Source organism: Rhinatrema bivittatum, chromosome 1 (assembly GCF_901001135.1).
Source record: "Rhinatrema bivittatum chromosome 1, aRhiBiv1.1, whole genome shotgun sequence".
NCBI lineage: Eukaryota > Metazoa > Chordata > Amphibia > Gymnophiona > Rhinatrematidae > Rhinatrema > Rhinatrema bivittatum.
The window spans coordinates 506,689,061-506,704,787 of record NC_042615.1 but is presented as its reverse complement, the minus strand read 5'-3'; the positions used below and the strand labels follow the sequence as shown (position 1 = coordinate 506,704,787).

General features: G+C 42.0%; 1 long non-coding RNA gene across 1 annotated transcript; it reads right to left on the bottom strand.

Moving 5' to 3' along the window:
• Positions 1 to 375: 375 nt before the first annotated feature.
• LOC115096386 lies at positions 376 to 12,503 on the bottom strand. The gene is made up of 3 exons (XR_003858058.1): positions 12,429 to 12,503; positions 9,552 to 9,824; positions 376 to 1,063 (listed from the first exon to the last, which is right to left on the bottom strand). It is a non-coding gene; the product is annotated as an uncharacterized LOC115096386 (long non-coding RNA).
• Between the last annotated feature and the right edge of the window lie 3,224 nt (positions 12,504 to 15,727).

Below are 15,727 nucleotides of genomic sequence, written 5' to 3'. Positions count from 1 at the left end.
TGGCTGCTCCCCACCAGCAATATCTCCCTTGAAAGGGAGGTAATATATCTTTGAGATCACAGGTAGCGTTTCAGGAGTTATTTTCAAATTGTGAATAAGATAGGTTTTGAACATCTCATAAGGTGAGATCAGCTTCACATAAGAAAAATTGAGAACCCGTAGAATCAGAAATTTCAAGGAATTTTCAATATTTTCCAATTTTTTTACATTCACAAGATCTGATTGAACAAATTTGTGCTGAAGGGACTCCACAGTGTCCACCCGAGATTCCAATTGCTCCAACTTTATATTTTGTGAGGCAATTGTATTTTCAATATTTAGGAAATGTTGAGTTGAATCCAAGGTAATCTTAGTCACATTTGATATTGCAGTTTCCAAAGACTTCAAGGCAGACCATAAGGAATCCATAGTAATCTCAGCAGGCTTTACCAGGGGGGATGAGACAAACGTGCCGGTCCTGGGCTCCACATCACCTGCTCCTGCTTGGCTCCTACCTCTCTTCCCCAGATTAATAGCTCCAAACGAAGTAGCAGAGTCCCTGGATATTATATGGGAAATAGGCCTCACCTGCGGCGGAAGCTCAACATTCCCCGCTATGCCTAGCCTGCTGCCTTCGAAAAGATTTTCAATCTGCAGCTCTCCAATCCCCTCCTCTCAGGTTCCAGGAGTAGCTGCTAAGATATTTGAAAGCAAGACTTGAGGCGGAGAGGGAGTTCTCGGGGCACCGGAACTTAAAGATATCCCCTCAGCCAGCAGCTCTGACACCCGCTCTGTGTCGGCGTCTGCAGCGGCCCTCTCAACCGGCGCTGACTCTGATGGCGTCGTGAAAAAGGATTCAATCCTGGGTTGAGACAATTCCGGTAAGGGAGAAGAAGTAGAGATCTCCCTTACTTTCGCTTACGCTTAGTGTGAGGCATTTTGTATCGAGGTAAGAAGAAATTAGAAGTTGCGATCGGAGAGAGCCTCTTCAACGTACGTCTCTAGCGGCGGCCATCTTCCCCCTCCCTAGGTCCTTCTGCCTTGCACACCCTCCTCAATTAATTTTCAGGCTCATAGGCTCTACCTGGGTGTATAAATCAAACAATCATTATGTCCCCACTATAACCCTTCCCAGAACAATCGATTCTATAAATCACATAATTGGACGTCATACTTTTAAACAATAAACGTTGTTTTGCAAAATATATGTTTCAGAAATCTTGTCACACTGTCTGATGATTATGCGTTCTATGAGTTTTGGTAATGAACTGCAAAAAAAGAAAAGATCCTATGGAATAACAAATTTATCAATTAAGAGGTCCATATTCAGCCGCTATGTGGCTCTGCTAGTTAGCCAGATAAACTTATCTGGCTAACTAGTGCTATATATTCAGCTGTGCAACCACACCACTGATATATCCGGCTATCTTAAAGTTAACTGGTTATCTTAAATTTTAGGACAGCTGTAGTGGATGACCAGAGTTACCCAGATAAGTTATCCGGCTAACTCCTCCCTGGAAACCTCTGGAATGCCCCTCACTAATCCAGTCAAATTCTTGCTGGGCAAATACTAATTTAGCCAGAGAAGTGGCCAGATTTTAATTTAGCTGCATAACTTCAAATGTGTTTGAATATGGACCTCTAGAAGATATTCACTCTACATTGGTTAAAGGTCATCTCTGAAATGGATGGCTAGGCTGAACTGGAATTTTTTCCCTTTACTACTCACCTAGGAAAAACATTCAAATTATGTTGCCACTTCAGTTACAGTGACACAAAAATCCCTCGATTACCAAGCACTTTGTCAAGTAACACACAAACCCTGCATAATGTCACTCAGAACCTACATAGCAAGCTTGCCACATTAGCACAGCATTAACTCCCAGAACTCAAACAGCAACAACCCTGCATGAAAAGGTAACACTGTAAATATTCTACCTGGGCCTAAAACACCAGTACACCATCTAGTGGGAAAACAGAACAAGCTGGACTGTGGCAGATCCCTACCCAGATACATGACTAGCAGAATACTGCACCTCCATCGCACGTACAGAACCCAGACAGACAGGCTCTCGCCAAATACAGAATAGGGGGATCACAAATTAGAATAGAAATGCACAGATAAAAACAGAATTCTTCTTTGTTCTGTCTTCTCAAGTTCCCCCTCCCCTATTTCTGTTCCCTGCAGATAGGAGGGGATGGAACAAAAGAGGAGAGAGGGCTGGATTAGGGAGGGTGCTTCTTTGTTTTGCACTGTGCTTTGTCTACTCCAGACTCACATCTACTCCCATCCAGTTCCTTATATGCTGCCTGGGAGGGGAGGGGATGGAGTAAGAAGCAGACGGCTGATCTCTGCTATCTGCAGCCTTGTGTGCTTATGCCCATAGGTAAAAGCAGCCTTGCTACTGATGCCCTCTTGGGCTTGACACCCGGGGCAGCCACCCCTTCACCTCCCCTTAGTGTCAGCTCTGGTTATGGTGATATTCAGCAGCATCTGGCTAACTTACTTATCTGGATACATTTGAATAACTATCCCTGTGTTTCTAGGAAGATGACAATGCATTTTTGGGTGGGAGCAGAGGTACAGCAGTGCCCAATAATAGAGAGTATAGTGGGCTCCGTCTACTGCGCACTCTAAATATCATTATACAGTCCCTTGTGAATAACTTTTTCCAGAATTTAAAAACATCTTGAATAGCAATTGATTATCCCCTCTTATGACAGATAATATTCAGGACAACCTGACGTCCATCTGCTTTTCCTCTCCATCTCCTAGGCCTCGTTATTTTTATCTACCTCTTCATTCTGTCTAGACACTATCATAATCCATATTTACTTTTGGAGTAACATTTCTGCATGGGGTAACCTGCACGGAGCGACAGTTAACTTCCCTTAACAGTAAACACGGGGTAGCCTGAACGGAATGGCGGTTACTTCCAAAAGCAACTTGCTGGGGAGACTGAAACATAGAAACATAGAAACATAGAAATGACGGCAGAAGAAGACCAAACGGCCCATCCAGTCTGCCCAGCAAGCTTCACACATTTTTTCTCTCATACTTATCTGTTTCTTTTAGCTCTTGGTTCTATTTCCCTTCCTCCCCCACCATTAATGTAGAGAGCAGTGATGAAGCTGCATCCAAGTGAAATATCTAGCTTGATTAGTTAGGGGGTAGTAGGGGTAGTAACCGCCGCAATAAGCAAGCTACACCCATGCTTATTTGTTTTAACCCAGACTATGTTATACAGCCCTTATTGGTTGTTTTTCTTCTCCCCTGCCGATGAAGCAGAGAGCTATGCTGGATATGCATCTAAAGTGAAGTATCAGGCACATTTGGTTTGGGGTAGTAACCGCCGTAACAAGCCAGCTACTCCCCGCTTTGTGAGTGTGAATCCTTTTTTCTTCTCCCCTGCCGTTGAAGCTATGCTGGGTATGCGTGAAGTATCAGTTTTTCTTCTCCCCTGCCGTTGGAGCAGAGAGCTATGCTGGATGTGCATCGAAAGTGAAGTATCAGGCACATTTGGTTTGGGGTAGTAACCGCCGAAACAAGCCAGCTACTCCCGGCTTTGTGAGTGCAAATCCTTTTTTCCACATTTCCTCTTGCTGTTGAAGCTTAGAGTGATGTTGGAGTCACAGTAACCATGTGTATGTTTATTGAATAAGGGTATTGTGTCCAGGCAGTAGCCATCATTCTGGCGAGTCACCCACTCTTCATTGGCGGCCTCTTGACTTTATGGATCCACAGTGTTTATCCCACGCCCCTTTGAAGTCCTTCACAGTTCTGGTCTTCACCACTTCCTCCGGAAGGGCATTCCAGGCATCCACCACCCTCTCCGTGAAGAAATACTTCCTGACATTGGTTCTGAATCTTCCTCCCTGGAGCTTCAAATCGTGACCCCTGGTTCTGCTGATTTTTTTCTTATGGTAAAGGTTTGTTGTTGCCTTTGGATCATTAAAACCTTTCAAGTATCTGAAAGTCTGTATCATATCTCCTCTGCTCCTCCTTTCCTCCAGGGTGTACATATTTAGATTCTTCAATCTCTCCTCGTACGTCATCCGATGAAGATCCTCCACCTTCCTAGTCGCCCTTCTCTGTACCGCTTCCATCTTGTCTTTGTCTTTTTGTAGATACGGTCTCCAGAACTGAACACAGTACTCCAGGTGAGGCCTCACCAAGGACACCTTTGGTCTTTATCTGCCGTCATTTACTATGGCGGGGACACACCATTGAATTTATTGAACGTTTTGCAATTTTGGAATCTTTCAAGAATGTCTTTAATGGATGCCGCATATATATAATAGGAACAATTTTATTGGATGTCATAAATATACAAACAAAAATCTTTTAAAAAAAATATAAGTAAAAAAATTTTTTTCACACAAAAAAAGTTCACAAAAGGAGGAGGTTGGAGGTTAATGATTATAATATGCATATACGGTGCAGGGACGCCTACACGATTGTATGAAACCTTCAACCAACTCCTCTAAATATTTTCATAAATATAATTTTTTGAATATTCAACGTTAAAATCGGTACCACTGGCGTGTAGGTTACTAAAAATGTATACTGTTGCAAAAATTAATATACTTTGCGAAAAGACGTTGATTATTGATAAATGAATACACCCTTTGGGTAGCACAGTGATCGAACAGACCGTTCATTTTGTTGATTGAATATGCTTGAATATAGCCAGTTAGGTTTATAGTTATCCGGTTATATGTAGCTAGATAACTTTAGGCTGGTATATTCAACTGGATGTTTATCCCACTGAATATATGGAACAAGTTACCCACCTAAGTTTAGCTGGATAACTTGTCCACTAGCTGGCCTACTGAATATGGACCTAAGGTCTTTTCATAACTTTTGCAAAAAGAGTGATTTGCTCTGTTAAACCACAAGTTTAAAAATAATGGGCCGGATTTTTAAAAGGTTACACACAGTGGGTCTATTTTAAAAAGGCTCGGCGAAGTGCATAAAGCCCAGGACGCGTGTAAGTCCCGGGGCTTTACAAAAGGGGTGGTCCGGGGGCAGGGCGGGGCGGGGTCAGAGGCCTCCGACAGAGAAACATAGAAACATAGAAACATAGAAATGACGGCAGAAGAAGACCAAACGGCCCATCCAGTCTGCCCAGCAAGCCTCACATGTTTTTTTCTCTCATACTTATCTGTTTCTCTTAGCTCTTGGTTCTATTTCCCTTCCACCCCCACCATTGAAATATCTAGCTTGATTAGTTAGGGGTAGTAGGGGTAGTAACCGCCGCAATAAGCAAGCTACACCCATGCTTATTTGTTTTACCCAGACTATGTTATACAGTCCTTATTGGTTGTTTTTCTTCTCCCCTGCTGTTGAAGCAGGGAGCTATGCTGGAAATGCGTGATGTATCAGTCTTCTCCCATGCTGTTGAAGCAGAGAGCCATGCTGGATATGCATCGAAAGTGAAGTATCGGACACAATTGGTTTGGGGTAGTAACCGCCGTAACAAGCCAGCGGCCATTGTCGCTGTGCTGGAGGATCGCGCGGCAGGTGCAAAAGGTACGATAAACATTTTGGGGGGGGTTAGAGTAGGGCTGGGGGGGAAGGTTAGGGGAAAGGGTGGGAAGGTTAGGTTAGGGGGAAGGGAACGGAGGAAGGCAGCGCGGCTCGGCACACGCAAGGTGCACAATTGTGCACCCCCTTGCGCGCGCCAACCCCGGATTTTATAACATGTGTGCATCTGCGCATGCATGTTATAAAATTGGGCATACATGTGCGCGCACCAGGTAGCGCGCACACATGTACACCGTGCGTGTTTCTTTTAAAATCTACTCCAATATCTATTATAAATACAACCATTGTATATTTTGTGCTGCTACAATAAACCTCTTATTATATATTTCTACAAGGTGTAGACATTCTACTCCTTATATGAACTTTAGATGCTTGCTATTTGATTTAAATAAGTCAGGAAAACCCTTACACAGTTAACTATTCCCAATTTTATGGGACAATAAAGCAGCTGAGCTTGCCATATTGGAACATCCCACATATGCACTAAAATAACAATTGGATATATACAATAGAATCTGGTCTCTTTATTGGACATGGAAGAGGGAGATTGCAGTGGATGAACATTAAAGTGAGATTTTAATATGATTTTTGTAAAGGGAATACTGCTGTTCTGGCAATTATGTAATTAATGATGTTTGCTGAGAGATAATGGTCTGCGAAGTCCGTTTATTTGTGCCTGGTTAAATAAAAAGTATTTTAAAAACAGGAGTTCCTCCAGTATTTAACAAAGCCCTATTATAAATTAAATTTGATACCATTAAGATACTGGACAAAAAGAATATCAGCTTTCCGATACTACTATGATATATTATAATTGATTTGAACCACTTCATAAGAAATTGATAGTATATCATCATCGTTCCCCTCCTTTGTTGATTCTCCGTTTCTTTTTACTTCTCTCTTCCCCTGCCTTGTTCTAGTCTCGTTTATTATTTGTTTTGGAAATTTTGAAGAGGTTTTGCATATAAGAATAGCATGTACGCATATAAGCAGCATGTATGAACATATGTAATCTTTTAGAAACCTCGAGATTGCATGCAGAATGACGGGTACATTTTACTGGGGGGGAAAAACAGGCAATCTAGCTGCATTCTAGGACAGGGTTCAAAGTTCGTGCTCAGATTGCTATTTAGTAAGAGATCTACGCTCAGACACTACCAAACGTGGCCGAACATTTTTACACCTGCTGTTGGACTTGTGCAACTGAAATCGGGTTTGCCCTTCGTTTGAAGTTTTTGAGTGGGAGGTCCGGATGAACTGGTGGGGGTTCAAGGTGAAGTGCTAGAGGGACTGGGTGAACTGGAAAAGGACTATGTGAACTGGTGGTGGTAATGGTAAACTGGTGAATCCACGTATTGCGCAGGCAATTTTTTGCAGAATGCTGTAAACGATACTTTATAAAACACTTACCTGCCCCCATGTTTAAATCAGAGTTAGGTAGATATATATTTTTATGTGCCTAAAATACATGAGCGTACATTTATAAAACAGGTAGAGAAAGTAAAGTGTTTCCTAGCATTGGAAATATATGCATTTACTACAACACAGGCATGTACTTTCAGGGCAGAAATATACAGTATTTTAGACACCCACCACTCCGTTTATAAAATACTTGCATAAACCTCCGCTAATCCACTTACACACACTAAGGGGTAGATTTTATAAAAGTACGCCCACGCCTACTTTTGTTCGTGCACCAGGCGCAAACAAAAGTACGCCGGATTTTAATAGATACGCGCGTAGCCGCACGTATCCTTTCAAATCCGGGGTCGGCGTGCGCAAGGCTACTTAAAATCGGCAGCCTGCGTGCGCCGAGCCGTGCAGCCTGCCTCCGTTCCCTCCGAGGTCGCTCCGAAATCGGAGCGGCCTCAGAGGGAACTTTCCTTCCACCCTCCTGCACCTTCCCTTCCCTTCCCCTACCTAACCCCCCCCCCCCCCCAGCCCTATCTAAACCCCCCTACCTTTGTTTTAAAAGTTACGCCTGCTGGCCGGCGTGTGATTCCCCGGCCCGGGAGCTGTTTTGGAGGACTCGGCCACACCCCTGGGCTGGAACCACGCCCTTGGCCCCCGAATGACGGGCCGCCGCGACACGTCCCCCCAGGAAAGCCCCGGGACTTACGCGCATCCTGGGGCTTGCGCACACCGCCGAGCCTATTCAACATAGGCTCAGCGCGCGCAGGGGGAGGTTAGGGGAGATTTTCAAAGGGGTACGCGTGTATGCCATGGACAGTTTTGAAAGTTTGGCTTCATGTGCGTGTCTTAGATTTTTCCAATTTGTGTTCTTTTCTTCACATACCCTTTTTTTTTAATTTAATCTCTCTTTTTTATTTCTTTTCATTTCCTATTATTTTCTCCACTCCTTTCAATTTATTTCTCTCTTCCCTTATTTTCTTCTCTCTCTCCTGACTTTCTTTTGTTCCCTAATCATAACCCTCATTCGATAGGGCATCTCTCTCTTTTTGTGTGTGGGTTTCTGAATCTTTTTCTCTGATGTGTCTCTCTGTACATTTCGCCACGACCACAGTGTTACTTTACTACACAGAGACACGAATTCACCTGAATGTGGGGAACCTCTGCAGCTCTCAGGTGCAGTATAAGGATAGTCAAGTGCTGGAACACGTTAGCCAGGGGGGCTGGAGGAATCTCTCTCTCTCTCTGGAGGATGGTAAACACATCTGTCTGGCATTGTTTTGGAACAGTGGGTCCTGCCTGGAGGCGGGGGATGGAATGCATGACCTAAGATATCCTTTCCAGCTTTATCTTTCTATAAATTAATATACTAAAATCTTTTCTGCATCAAATGCAGAGCTGCTTACGACTGATGTTCTAAACTGAAATCTGATATTTCACGTAGATGTTAGCCTAAATCCTTCCCTTATGCTACGGTGGCAATGGACCTAAAGGAATCTGCAACAAAATTTACCAGTGGACTAGATGGACGGCAGAGGCAGAAATCCTTCTGAGAAGAAGAGCGAGCAAGATGACGTAGTGTTTGCAATATTAGAACTCACAAGCCTAAAAATGACTGAAATGCTAAAACAAAATCCTGCTGTCACTGTCATTGTGGCTGTCACTGATCTAAAGATGAGGATAGAGATTACAATGTATACCCACAATTTTCATTGAATACGTGTGTGCAGTGTGTAGGCAAGAAACAAAGGACATCCAGAAAAGGTGATAATCATGGCCTGAAGCCACAGTATGTCCTGGTTTAAGATTATGAGAAAAGTACTACAGTGAAAAACAAGTATTTGAGTTAAACCCCCAAAAGACTGGAGTCGTGTAATACTGGCACTTTTAAAAAATCCATTCTCAAATGTATACTATGGATTTATAGTAGAATATGACTGAGAATTTTCTTTTTCATTATTTTGTCTTGTGAAATACATTAGATGTTATGGTACATAACCCAGTTATTACAGACAAATTCATATCCATAATAAACACTCCTGCTGAGGCACCGAGAATTCATATCCCTAAATGCTAAAACCACAACCTTTGCTAGGGCAGCAGGGACACTTTTCACTATGATTTTAAAAAATGTACTTAAAAACTAATAGCATATTTTAACTGCTGCAAGTTTTAGCATGATCTGCATTTGTATTAGAAAGGATGGCTTAAAGAATCAAAACTAGAACATCAGATTTTTATGCTGAACAAACTTTGGGTTTTTTAAAATTTATTTGAAAGTTCTTATAATTGTTTTTTGTGGGTTTTTTTATTTATATTCTGCCTTTCAGACAAAGTGGATAACATTCAGGTACTTCATCAATAAGTGTTGGGAGTGGATTACAATATACATACAGTGTGTATGTATATTGTAATCCACACCCAACACTGACTGATGAAGTACCTGAATGTTATCCACTTTGAAGTGTCTGAAAGGTGGAATATAAATCAAATTAAAAAAAATATATACGCACACACACACACACTCATACACACACGCAAACAGCATTTTAAATCTGATTTGTAACATTTATCATGCCTTAAACCTTGGTGAAAATCCCGTAGTTTACGATACCTTGTCGACATCTGGTTCTGTGTTTCAGACTTTGTCCTGGATAGGATGCGGTGCTCGCAGCAGCTCTGGACACTCAGGGATCAGTGCGCTGCGTGGGCAGACTGTATCTGGCAGATTTGCAGTTACTGCTGTTTCTCTTTCACGTTGCAATGCCCCGCCACTCTCTGAGGTAGGGGCACCAGCACTCGCTCTTCGGCACGCCACCCTTCCTGACTAATTCATTGTGGGATGCTGCTGAACAGGATTGCTGGACTGGTGCTGAGGGTGGTCGCTCTATGATGGATAAAAAAAAAAAAAAAGTCATCTAATCTGGAGAAGGTGCTGAGCAGGGGGCCCACTTGAAAAAGGACTCACTTAGATTTTGACTGCTGCCTCAAACCTCCCCTTTTTAGGAAAAGGCAGCAGAACAGGTCACAGCAGAGCATCACCTGCTTGCTCAGGGACTCCACGATCCAGTAAGAAATTGCTCACTCCCGGGCATAGCACTGATTCAGCTTTATTCAAAGTGGTGAATAACATCCTATCCTTGGTCAGAAGGGGCCAGTTGTTGTAGCTGATATTATTAGATCTCTCATTAGCATGGAGCATGTATGTTTTCAAACTGAGAGAACATGCAAGCATATTTGTCTATGAACTGGTTGCATTCAGAACTTTAAAAAAAAAGAAAGAAATTCAAGCCAAGCTGATTGGAGAACTGTGCTTGCACGTGCCTGCAGTTCATACTGCAATAATACCTTTCAACAATCTTTAAGAAATGATACATAGGGAGGGTAATTTCCAAAGGCATTCCCATGAGCAAGATAGGGTTTCACTTGCAGAAAATGGCCTTTTTCAAAATTGCCTGGCCGATGTGCAGGTAAACGTGCACATATATGTCTTGTCCGAGAATAGTTACCCAGACTGAATGGAGGCATTCCTGGGGGTGGCATTGGGGAGAAGTTTGGACTTGCATGCATATTTTTTTGGATATTCAAAAATATGCAAGGAAATTTTCCCCAATATAGCAGGTATAATTGTGTGGGGTTAGATTTGGTGCATGACACGTGCATGAGTCTACATTGGAAAATGTATGCAACTTACAAATATGCCACATAATTTAGGCAGGCTGCTATAAAATTACACCCATTCTTTTTTTTTTTTTTATTATGCTTTTTTAATTATATACCAAGATAACATTCTTGACATTAGAACATTGAAGTCTCCATAAAATAAAAAAGAGAAAATAAGTATACATCCTAAGATCAAACTCAGTAGCATTTACCTTACTTCAATCAAAAAGTATGAGATCCACTATATTAAAGAGGGTCCATTACACAAAAGGAACTTACTTATACAATCATTTTAGGAATAACAATAACCTATATATACTGTTGAGGAGGAGTATTTCCTGATGAGAGTTAATCACTATCTATTAAGGTCAGGGAGGACTTGGAGCTTAGACTTTTTCAACTTCCTGAATTATTTCTTTATCAGATAAAAATTGAGTTAATTGTGATGGCAAGTAAAAGAGATAAGTTAACCCTTTATATTTAAGATGGCATTTACAGGGGAATCTCAGTAAAAAAAACTGGCCCCAATTTGTTGGACCTGTGATCTCAAGAACAAAAATTGTTTTCTCTTTTTTTGAGTCGCTCTGGACACATCAGGAAATATTCTCACCTGCAAATTCAAAAAACTGTTTAATCGATATTTGAAATACAATTTGAATATCCACTCTATCTATCTCTAGTGCAAAAGTTACAATCAAGGTACTTTTCTCTGCTATAGTAGAGTCTGAAACCTCCAATATCTCTGTTACATTTAAGGTTGTTATTATCCTTTTGGTTTTTTGGCCTTCTCCTAGCTCTTCTATATCTTTTCTCCTTTGTGGCAGATAGAACATTTTCACCACTGGAGGGATGCTTTCTTCAGGATGATCTCTATCAAGTACTTTCTAAACATCTCTTTTGGAGATATGTGTGGAAGTTTAGGGAAGTTAAGAATTCTTAAGTTCCTAGCCTTTAACATATTTTCCATATTCTCTACCTTATTCAATAACTTTACATTATCTTTCACCAATGCTTCTTGAGATATCCTATTAACATTAACAGAAGCTTTCATTTCTGTATTTTGTATTGAGACACTTTTAACAGTGTTCTCTATTACCTGTAATCTTGCTTCGTGATCTTTACATAGATCATTAATAGGAAGAATCTTATTACTTATCAAATTCATCAAACCTTCTATTGCTGACCATAAAGATTCCAGAGTTTTTTCTGCTGGCTTCTGTAATAGATGTGTTAAATTTGTATTAATGGGAGTTGAATAGTCTTGTCCAGTAGCCCATCCTGGTTCACCTCTAGCTGGACTGCTGGTCGTCAGGATGTATTTTCCCGACGTCTTCACTTCCTTTGCCCGGTGTAGGATTCCCTGCCTGGTCCTTACTGCCAGCAACTTTGGCATGCAGTGGGGTCAGCTCCATCCCTGGGATTCTGAGTGTTGCAGGGTTAGCAGGCGCTTCTCTCAGTATCGGGGAAAGCAAGATGTCAGAGTCAGGCACTAGAACATGAGATACTCCCCATGCTCCCTGCCTCAGCGACTGCACTCCCGATTCTATGCCTCCTCGTACAATATGAGCATCCATAGGGCCAGATATTTCAGAGGTAAGGGAGGCTCCAGGGCTAGCCTTCTCTTTTGCCCTTCATTTCCTAACACCATGAGGCATATTGTAAATTTAAATCTTTTAAGAAACAGGAGCTCCAATATGTACAGCAGTATATAAGATTTTCGAATTACAGGATCCTCTTGTGTTTGGGAGGCTCTAGGGAAGTGAGGAGATAATATATATATATTTCACAGACTATTTTCAACTTATTTCCAACTGGTTTTCAACTTTACCGGAGGTGGAGGCAATTCATTTCACTTCAGAGTTTTGTAAAGTTCTTAAACAAAGCCATGCTTGCCCCATAGGCGTGCGCGGCTTGCTCGATGCGCCGCTATGACGACGATTTTATAGGCCTCACAGCGATCACCCTCGCTGACGTCACTTCCGGGTATACGATCTCAGAGAGGCCTCCTTCTGGGCCCGAATCACAGTTCTCACCCGCGGGAAAGCTCCTCCAGAAAAAACACAAGTTTTCTCACCTCCACCTCCCAAATTACCCCCATTCTGAATAGCCGGAGAGCAGATCACCACTGTGAGCCTTTGAGTAATGGTAAAAGGGCAAGCATAGCTCAGATGCACCGCCACTGCTGGCAACAGGCAGCAGGTTCCCATGAAAGACACACTGCCTGTGCCAGGCCTGAAAGGAAGTCTGCCAACAGTAAAACACCTGACTAGGCAAGAGCTTCACTGTACACTTTCACAAGAATGTATGCACCGTTAAGAAGTGAGCAGATAGCCTGGCAGAAAGGATTGCCGGTGACAGCCTGTACAGGATCACCTGCATAGATAAGAATTCTAAAGCAGATGGCCAGCCCCCACCTCAGAGCCAGTGGTATAGCTACAGCTGGGGCCGACCCATTTATGCTCAGGCCCACCCACTCAGAGTTACCCGGCACCTGAGAAGAGCAGCCCAATACAGGGCCATAGGGAAACTCATCCTGCGTGGCCCGAGGCCTGACCTGACCTTTGCAGGGCCGTCGCAGAGCTCATCCCGCGTGGCCCATGAGGAGAGGCCAGACAGTCGTAGGGCTGTCGCGGACCTCAAAATGCATGGCCAGAGAAGAGGCCTTGCAGCAAGGAGGCCTGGAAGAGAGGGAGAGGCCTGATAGAGTGTGGGTGTGTTTGTGTATGTATGAGAGAGAGAGACAGAATAGGAGTGAGAAATATCTGTGTGTGCATGTGTGTGAAAGACCATGGGAGTGAGAAGCTGGTGTGTGTGTATGTATGAGAGAGAACACGGGAGTGAGAAGCCTATCTGTGTATATATGAGAGCATGGGAGTGGGGAACTCCTGCGGCTTGGTTGCACATTTTACTTTCTGTATCAAGTGGGACTAACTAATAGGCTCATCAACATGCATTTGCATATTCAGCACGCTATTAGTTTTGGGGGGGTTGGACGCACGTTTTCCACGAGGTATTACCCCTTACTGTATAAGGGGTAATAATAGCACGTCAAAAACGTGCGTCTAAACCGGGGCATATTGGTGTGCTCGGCCTGAGCGCACCATACTGAATTGGCCTGACAGTGTTTGGCATTGGAGGGAGTTTGTTTTGCTGTCACTGAGGTGGCACCAGCATTTGAATTTATTTTTTTTTGCATGTCCATTCTGCACCTGTTGCAATTCTTAAGTTCTTATGATGATTATTATGATTATTGCTGTTTTATTTTAGTTATGATATTCTTTGCATTTTTGGAAAGAGGATTCATAAAATACATTTATATTTGTTTTATTACATAAATGGTTAAATGTCTGTTACTTTTTACATGATGTGTATTTATAAACTGCAATAAATATAAAATAAATTAAATTAATATAGATTAATAAAGTATTTTTAATGCTTGTAAGTGCTTAAAATAATAGAATTAAAATATTTTTATATTAATATTTTTATAATAAATACTTACTAGCCTACCCATAACCAGCCGAATTTCACCATTACCTTACTTTTCAAACAAACCTATCCATAACCAGACGAGTATTACCACTAACATACCTCTACGATCATTTCCATGACCTCCTTCACTGACTTACTATTGTATATTTACTTATTTTACCTTATTTTATTTTACTTATACTTATTTTGAATTGCACTGGTGGAGATTTATAGTCCTCTGCCTAATCGAATTCTTCGTTCTCTAAATGCCTCACTTGTTAACAGTTGCTAATTCTTCCCCCAGTTGTATTTTCTGTTTTCCCAGTTCTATGTAACCTGTTCCATGTAATGCTTGTTGCAATTTCATGTTAGAATGTAAACCGATATGATATGTATCTTGCCACATGAATGTCGGTATAGAAAAGCTCAAAATAAATAAATAAATAAATTTTAAAGCATCACTCATGATGAAACTACTTAGAAATCCATTGTCAGATGCACTCTAAGGCATTATTTATTGGTAAGAGTACAAATAGTAGGGCTAGACTTGTATGTCAACTGTCCACCCAAGTTCACCTTACGCCACTGCTCAGAGCTGCATGCCTGCATGTCACAAGATACGCAAGCACAACAACAGACTTGCTGAATAAAAAAGATGATGGTGGATATAACTATATTCCTGTGCATATGCTTACTGACATGCTTATGCTGTCTAAAAGAATTAAGCAACACATGCAGCATTGTTGAAAGCTAGCCACAACAGATCAAGTCAGCTGGAGCTAATCCACAGTGATCTGTGTTGACCAATGAAAACAGTGATGCCTTCTGGGAACAGATATTTCCTAACCTTCAGTAACAGTTACTCCAGATATACAAAGATGAACCTGTTGAGACACAAAAATGAAACACTAGAGGAGAAGTCCATAAACTGCTATTAATCAATAAGGAATAGCACTCATGGGATCTATTTAATGTTTGGGTACTTGCCAGGTACTTGTGACTTGGATTGTGACAGGATGCTGGGCTTGACTGGCCCTTGGCCTGATCCAGTATGGCAATTCTTATGTTCTTAACTCAAGGAGTGTGTGGCAGTGAGAAGCAACAAGTTCCAACAAAAATCTGGAATCATCTGTACTGACAATGAAGAGTAGGTCATAAACAAAGCAATATGGTTGTATCTCAGACTATCAGGGATCAAGCATCAGACCATGGCACCATATACTCAGAAACAGAATAGCGTAGCAGAAAGGAAGAACCTCATGCCGTTGGAAATGGTAAAGAGCATACTACTAGATGCTTCCTGAGAAGTTCTGTGGAGTGACATTGATGACCATGAACCCTCTGCAGAATCTGCCACCAGGTGGTTAACAATGCAACAACACACGAAATATGGCATAGCAGAAAGCCTCACATGAGTCTCCTAAGAGTATTTGGTTGCAAGGTCTATGTAGATGTCCTGAGTGAGAAGTGCTCCAAACTGGTGGGCAGAGATCCACAGAAGGTGTGCCTTGGTGATACAATAAACAGAGCAAGGGATATAGAATCCTGCATCCCAGAATGAACAAGGTGAGAATAATATCTGGAACACGCACATTGATGCAACAACCTCACCTCACATCATGATTCCTACAAGCATGGAGCAGATTGTATCCCTGA